At 36.5% G+C, this 7020-nt stretch overlaps 1 pseudogene; it reads left to right on the top strand.

The window, feature by feature from the left end:
* Positions 1-4: 4 nt before the first annotated feature.
* On the top strand, positions 5-409 carry LOC102845126 (annotated as a pseudogene).
* The last annotated feature ends 6611 nt before the right edge of the window (positions 410-7020 follow it).

Here is a 7020-nt window from a genome sequence, read left to right as displayed (position 1 = left end):
CCGACAACTCCATGCTGAGTTTGCTGCTGAAAGAGACTGGGATCAGTTCCACCAACCTCGGAACCTCCTGTTGGCCCTGGTGGGGGAAGTAGGAGAGCTGGCAGAGATCTTTCAATGGAAGCCCGATGAGCTTACACCCCAGATGTGGCCTCACAAGTTGCAGGTAGCCCTTCAGGAGGAGCTTAGTGATGTCCTCATCTACCTGGTGGCATTGGCAGCCCGCTGCCGAGTGGATCTGCCCAAAGCAGTGCTCGCTAAGATGGAAACCAACCGGCGACGTTACCCAGCTCATCTCGCCCGTGGTTCCGCCTGCAAGTATCCGGACTTGCCCCATGGGGCTGCCTCTAAAGACCAGGTGATGGAGTCTGCAGACCCTGCCCATGAGTCCACCGACCAGGCTGACACCTAGAAACTCAGGCACAGGCCCTGCAATTTAGAACAGGGTCTCAGGCAGAAGGGAGCCTGGTCACAGACTATCTTGTCTGTTCCTAACAAACCTCGAGCCGGGGTCCTCAGTTCCTGAGGTCTGAAGTCCAGGGAACTCTGGGAATCAAAATCCTGTTTTCGCTCCCAATAAAACAGTTTAGGGAAGCTTAAAAAAATTTAAAAAAGAAAGAAAAAAAAAAGATAAATCTTAATGTTTCTGCTTTCTACGTATACTTGTAGGCCTGGGCTCCGTGATGTAACCCTTAAAGTTTCTATTTCCCTGTGAACCATCTCTTTGTTTAGAAAATGTATAAAATAAAGACGGCATAGCATTTGGGTGAGCCGATTCAGACCTGTCCTATCTAACTGCAACAGTTCTACTTTGTCTCTATATTTTATTTGTCTCTTGTGTTGTGTCTGTGTATTTATTAATTTCTTCCAGGCAGTAGCTTCTTTCAGAGAAAGAAGGTAGTGGTCCCCAACACTCTCATGTGTCAGGAAGTATGAAGATGGCAGAGGACAGGACAAGGTTCAGATCTTTTGTTCATACGGTCGCTATAAGCGGTACCAGCTTGATGCCACCTAATAACAAAAACAACAACAAAGAATACAGGGGACTCTGATAGCATAATCTATAAAAAATTATGCAGTAAATGGACCTCTATGGTGGTTCATATCCAGCAGTGGCTCCTTGGAAAAAAGATAAGCAATCTCCTCCAGTGAGGTTTACAATCTTAGAAACCCAATATTTGATCAGTTCAAGGTTGGTTTTGACTCCATAGCAATGAGTCTGAGGTGTGCTGTGTGTTTGTTTTGTGAAACAAACCACTGTCATTGAGTTGATGCTAATGCTTAGACCCTTCATCAGGTTTCCCAGGCTGAAAGTCTTTCTGGGAAGAAGTAGGCCATTTTACTCATTCACAGTACCTAAAAAATTCAAATCAAAGACCTCATGGGTGGTTGCACAAAGCATAACATACGATATCAGCTTCTTAGAAAGGAGCATGACAAGGCTTTGTGTCACATATATACTTTGGGAAAGCCCCTAGACATGATCTGAGAGCTCTCTCTAATCTTGATAAGGTAACACCTTTCTCCCAGAAGGGTGTCAACTACCTTAATCTCATCTTTCTGGAAAGGAGACACTGGATGAGATGGATTAATACAATGACTGGGGCATTCTGACTGTCAGAATTAGCGAGACTGGCTCAGGATATGGAAGGGTTCAGAGCTGCTGTACATAGGGTCACTATATATTACAGGTGACTCAATAGCACATAACAACTATAACATACTATGACATGTTTGGAAGCAGGTCTGGCATCCACTTCCTGAATAACATGCCTCCGAAACTCTATGATCTTTGATACATATCAATAGTTGTAGAGGGGCTTCAGGCCTTTCGTTCATAGGGTCACTACGAGTCGTGCTCGACTTGCAGGCAATTAATAACAACATGTTTGGAAAAGTAGAGGGTCAGTAAAAAACAGGAAAAACTTCAAAGGGAGCATAGACGCATTGATTGCCACAAAAGGCTTATTTGTAGCAGAGATTATTAAGGGTTATGCAGGATATTATTAGATTTAGTTCTGGTATACCCGGAATCATTGTGAACTGAAACCAACTCAATGGGACCTTAAAAAACAATACTGAAAGAATTGGATTTTTAAGAAAATACTATAATGAGCTGTCTGCTAATAAATTTTATTTTATTAAATATGACAGATGAAATATATAATTTACTCATAATTGGTTTCCTAAAAAGGAAATATGATATGATTAGCATAGATTTCTTTGCTGTCATTACAATGAGCATCATAGTTACTAGCAGAGATTGTGGTAAATAAGTTGAGAAACAAAATTCCTTCATAACACTCATAAATTTTCCAAACTCTTGTAATATTTTACTTGTCTAATTCTAATTGCACAGTAGAAAGATGGACAATTTCCTCCTGTGGGATTTATTATCTCTGAATGTCAAGTCCAGCTCAACAGACAGGAATCTCAGAAAGAGGATTCAGGTGGCTTTCGAAATAAGAGACAAAGACAAAGTTAGGAAGCAACGGGTTTAGAGCTTCATCAAGTCAAAGTGCTTTATTTTCTAGCAAAAAAAATAATTTATCCAGTGTTTATCTTTAGTAAAAAGACAAAACTTCTTTCTAGAATGATTCTTGGAATTCTTTTTTTGAAAACACAAGCATACACATAATTCTTTTCTATGACCATCTTGGTTTTGATGCAGATCTTATTAACTGTTTACAAATACATTCCCAAGATATGCTTTATTTAACATAGGCATACCCAGGATCAACATTCTGGAACAGCATAACAAGGAACATATTTCTCATAATCTTATTACTTGCCACACAAAGGATTTTCCTTTTGCTGACCTACAGGTTTTCCTGCTAACGGGGCAAAATCTTGTCATCTACTCAAAAGTATTCTCATTTGCTTCCACATCTGAACACCTAATAGAGGGTTAGCTATGTATGAAGTGGATCCAGTTTAATGGCACACAACAACCTAAAAAAAAAACAATTCTTATTAAGATTCTATAATCAGCTATCCATTGAATCTTGTGTACAAGATTATACTATCCTTTTTATGATAGCAAAATTTAGATACAACAATTAAAAGTTGTTTTATATATTTATGTAAGATAGAATTTTGAGAGCATTTATAGCAATTTGGTAAAATGATCTTTATACAACATTGTTGTTGTTGTTGATTGCCTTCAAGTTGAACACGACTCATAATGACACTATGAACAAAAAGCCTGAAGCCCCTCTACAACTATCGACATTTATCAAAGTTCATAGAGTTTCCAGAAGCATGCTATTTAGGAAGTGGATGCCACTCCTGCTTGCAATATACAACATTAAAATATAATAATTTTATGAGGATCTCTAATGGTCTAACGGTAAGGAGCTTCACTGCCAACCCAAAGGTGTATATGAGAGAAAGATAGGCAATTTCCAGTGTGATTTATTGCTCTGAAAACCTGCTAGACTGTCAGCCATGATTCACTTCCTACTTTTTGGCACATACCAACAATATTATAGTCATGATTTGAGAAAGATATAAAGCAACACATGTTGTTATGTACTTTGAGTCATAGACAACTCACAGTGACCTTAGAAGCAAAAGAGCTGAGTACTTGTATAACTTTTATCGCTTCTCCAAGTTCATAGGTTTTCTGGAGGCAAGCTATTTTAGAAGTGGATGCCACTCCTGCTTCCAAAATTATTTTAATTGAGGAACTCCACCAAACACTGTCCACCATGGGTAACCAATATTGCATTTGACACATCAGTGTTACAGTACTCAGCATCACAGCGACCATGAGTTACTTCCGTACAGCAAATGACCAGTGCTATACCACTTAGAAGAATGTTTGACTAAAAACAATTAAAACCAGGCCTTAGGGCTACAGATTGAAATCAACCACCTTTGGTTTGGTAACATTGCTTTCTGTCCATTAAGCCAACTGAGCTCTCTCTATGATGTTTTTAAGTGTTGTTGAGTCGTAGACGACTCATAGTGACCCTATGACAGAGAGGCCAACCTAAAGTCTAGTTTAAACTAACACACAACACACAAGCCCTCAGCCTGCAGGCTGGCACGCCCAAATGCTGGTGTACTCTGGGCCAGAAACCCCCAATTCATCTGGCAAATTCTATCTGCTGATACCCACTTGGGACTAAAAGAAAGCCATACGTAGTAATATAAAAATATTTTAGGTATATAAAACATTTGTGTAAAAATACTATTCATATGTGAATAGACAGGTAGGTAGGTACTTGTGGCTGTTGTGTGTTATTGAGTTGGAACTAACCCATTGCTGACCCAACAGTTGGTTTTCAGAGACAGTAGATTGCACAGGACAAGATTGTCTATCTGTCTCTGGGAGAGCAATTGTTGGAATAAAACCACATGTCTTCAAGACTGCAGTGGAACTTCTTACCACTAGGCCATCAGACAGAGCCCCTTTAGATACAGATAAATCATAGATAAGTTTGCAGAGAGATTTATCAATGTGATAGGTAAAGGTGTATTATGTTAATAGTGTTTATAATTTTGCTTTGGATTGAGGAACTAAAAATATTTTTATCTTTTTAATACAACTTTGCATTTTCTTTAATTTATACAGAGGTCAACTAACAATTATGAAAAAAATAGTTGTACAACTCTACTAAAATAAAATCAGATAAGATCAGCTTCAGGCTAATTAAATTTTGGAGCTCTTGCTGGAGATCCAGAAATACTTAATTACTGACTCTCTCAAAAATGATTAGTTGATAGATATTTATGAACTCTACTAGTTCACATAACAATTTAATTCAAGTAGTATGCTGTCCTGATTCAAGGGGGGCTTACTCTGTGTGAGGGCTTCGAGAATGGTGTGCTGTACCATTCATATTATAGAAACAATTATCTGGTTATCTCATATTTAACTTGCTTTTCTAACTGCTCCTAGAAAACCAGCAGAGAGTTATAGAGGGAATGTGTCTATGAATATTCATAGTCAGTCAGCTTCTGTATTAGAAACCACACCCACATCTCTGCAGTTTCTACAGCATGAATAAGGTCACCCTCTGGGATTTAAAGGGCAACACAAGAGTTTGTCAGCAGGCTGTCTGTAAATACACCAAAGGACTGCTTTGCTATGTTGACGTTTATAGAAAAGCTTTTCTGATGTACTTTTTTGCATTTTTGGAATATATTTAGCTTCTTTTATGTATTTTGTGTGATTTGCCTACCACCAAGCTCTCTTAAAAATTAATATTATCATTTAAGGCTAAGATTGATAAAGTAGTTATAAAAATTGTGTGTATGCTACTTTAATATTAGTTTCTTATGCATAGTACAAGTAATATTTTGCATTTATAAAATTGACTCCATTAAAAGATCAAGTCCAGAAACTTTAAATATTAGAGTACAATGCCTTCACAATCAGACTTTAGCAGAATTTATTTGTTTTCTTTAGCTTTGTTCCCTTATAAACATCCAACGTTGGGCCTGTTGTTGATGATTGTGTTGAGTTGATTGAGCACAACTCATACCAACTCTATGAACAAAAGACCTAATGCCTTTCTATAACTATCGTTGTTTCTCCAAGTTCATAGAGTTTCCATAGGCATGTGGTTTAGGAAGTGGATGTCACTCCTGCTTCCGAACTTGTATTACAGTATTGGGTCTAACCTCTCCATAGATTTCTCAGAATTCTATCACATAGGCCATTATATATTCCTGTACTTATATGCCATTATATATTCCTGTACTTATATATATCATTATTTTTGCTTTATGAGAGCAATTGTAACAATTTTACTGACATGTAATCTCATACCTTTCAATCAAGACACAGACAAAGAAGAATTTTCCTCTGAAAAACCATCCCAGAGGATGACTTTTCTCCTTTAATGTTTACTTATGTTTTATTGACTACGTAAAGTACGCCATTACACTTCTCTGTTCTTTTCTCCACTTATGGTTACTTGTATGTTATTGACTATGCAAAGTATCCATCTGTGGGACTCATAATACATTTTAAATAATGTTGGGAAGCATGGGAATTCCAGAATGTTTAGTTGTGTTCATGTAAAGTCTATATACAGACAACAAAGAACAGGGTGTATTGCATGATTTTAATCAGGAACAGTATGTAGCAGGGCTGTATTCTTTCTCCCTATCTATTCAATCTGTATGCTGAGCAAATAATTTGAGAAGCTGGACTATATGAAGGAGAGTGTAGCATTAGGCCTGAAGGAAGACTCCAACAAACTGTATTTTGTAGATGGTACTACCTTGTTTTCAGAAAGTGAAGATTTCAAGTACTTACTAAAGATCAAAGAATATAGCCTTCAGTAAGAATTGCACACACAATAACACAAAGAAAATCTATTCTTCCCAAGCTTTGTAAATAAATCTTAATTAATGCCTCTAAAATAAATAATCTTTTGTCATTATTTTTCTTATTGAAGATAATATAATAAATTTCCAATATCTCACTAGTAGGTGTATGTTCATATTAAACATACTTAAGACTGATTTTATGTTAAATAATAGCATTTTATATATTTTAATTTACATATACATATATAAAATTACTAACAACCAAGATTCTTTAAATTCTTACATTCCTTAAATGAAATAAAAAAATGCTAAAGAAAAATAGAAATTAGTCCGATGCTCAACCAATTCTTAAGCATTTAGTGTAAAGACATTTTTCTTATATTTCTAAGTAAAGAATGACCATAAGAAGTTGTCCTTCAATTTCAATGACACTGACATTGACTGAAGGCCTCATATTCTCTAGGAGGGTACACATTTCAATATTTTAAGACTCAATCTTAAGACTCTATAATCACTTTGAATTTCCTTGAATAGTAAACTATTTTATATCTTCCACAAATCAGCTATTATTATATGATGTTTCTTTGGGTAGTGTATTAAATATTTTTTTCAGCATTTACTGCTAAATGCAAAGAGTAGATATGGGAAATTTGGACCACGTTCTTCACCTCAGGGAGCTTTTAAATGCAAGAGAATGTTAATAAACAAGAAAATATAAAGTCAGCCAGATGGTGATAA

Source organism: Elephantulus edwardii, unplaced genomic scaffold (assembly GCF_000299155.1).
Source record: "Elephantulus edwardii isolate Elephantulus edwardi_28Jun2011 unplaced genomic scaffold, EleEdw1.0 scaffold00038, whole genome shotgun sequence".
NCBI lineage: Eukaryota > Metazoa > Chordata > Mammalia > Macroscelidea > Macroscelididae > Elephantulus > Elephantulus edwardii.
The sequence above is the reverse complement of the archived record's forward strand: the minus strand, read 5'-3'. Positions and strand labels throughout refer to the sequence as shown.